A 1530-nucleotide genomic window follows, 5' to 3' on the forward strand; every position below is an offset into this window, starting at 1 on the left:
TGCCCTGTCTCTTCTTCAGAACGTCGAAAGAGTCGGGTGGTTTTCGTACCCAGTATCCCCCTAATCTTGCAAACTTTGTTGCAGCTTGTTCTTGTCGTTGGTGTCGGTAAGTCGCAGTTGTCAGGCGGGGTGGTGAGGGATTTCCGGGCGCTCGGAAACCTCACTTCTGATCCTCGAAATCGACGTCTTCGGTCGCCAACAGGCCGCGCAGTAGCTGCGCGGAGCTGCAACCCCTTGGAAAAGAAAGACCAAGTCGCAAAGGACCTGTCTTCCAATTTTTGCGATGCCCGGCCGCCTGCGCGGGCGGCCCCCGATGTTTCTTCACCGGGAAGGGTGCAGAACGTATGTAGGATGTAGGATGCAGGATTGGAAGTTGCACGCAATGCACCCGGTATTCAGACGGCAACGAGGATATAGATCCTGACGGTGACTTTAATTTGACCAATCAGAGGGTCAGAAATCCCCGGTGCATGTGGATATTAAATAATTACCAGATTGCCAAGTCGGTCAGTCTGGTCATGTGGATGTTCGTCAAAATCACAGGCGGGAGCGGGGCAGGGCTGGGGTTGCAGTTAGTCAGCGGCTGACTGCGAGCGGCTCCCACTAGAGAGACGGGTCCGTCTCGCTTAGTCATTGCAAAAGTGTATTAGTCATCACAAAATGCATCTAACGCGGCCGCCTCCCCCGCGCCCGCAGCACACCGCCATCGCCATCGCATCGCCATCGCCATCGCATCGCCATCGCCATGGAGACTTTCCCAGGCGACTGCCTTCCTCCCGAACGCCATTTCGAGTCTCGACAGGCATTATTCGAGTCGATCAACGCGTGGGCTAAGCCAAGAGGCTACGCCTTTACTACCCAAAGGTCGACGAAGGAGAAGAATGGTACCTCGACAGTGATCTACGCATGCGATCGATCTCGTCATCCTCCTAGCGGCGTATTGGAGCGTCAACGGAAAACAACAACTCGAAGGACGGATTGCCCTTTTTCAGTTAGCAAAAGAGACGACTATAGCAAAAGAGACGACTATAGCAAAAGAGACGACTAACGGCGGCGGCTGGATCTTGAAGCATCGTCCCGATCAGCGCTTTGCGGTACACAACCATGAGCCAAGCCAGCACCCATCGGCAAACCCAGTTCACCGGCAACTTTCTGAAGGCACGTCACAGCTAGCAAGCTTTTCGAATGCCGGTATCTCGCCGAAGGAAATCCAGACACTCGTACGGCAGAGCGGCTCACTAGCTACAAGGCAAGACATCTACAACCGGATTGCAGATGTACGACGAGATGCATGCGAAGGTCAGAGTGCAGTTCATGCGCTAGCCAATCGACTCGATAAGGAGGGCTTTTGGAGTCGAATTCAATTCGCACCAGATGGCCGAGTTACAGCAGTCCTTTTTGCGCATCCCGACTCTCTTGGCTATCTTCGAGCGTACCCTGACCTCCTCCTCCTTGACTGCACGTACAAGACGAATAAGTACGGTATGCCGCTTCTCGATATGATTGGCGTTGATGCAACTGGGCGCTCCT

The sequence above is a fragment of the Parathielavia appendiculata genome, assembly GCF_033297405.1.
Source record: "Parathielavia appendiculata strain CBS 731.68 unplaced genomic scaffold N657scaffold_59, whole genome shotgun sequence".
Taxonomy (NCBI): Eukaryota; Fungi; Ascomycota; class Sordariomycetes; order Sordariales; family Chaetomiaceae; genus Parathielavia; species Parathielavia appendiculata.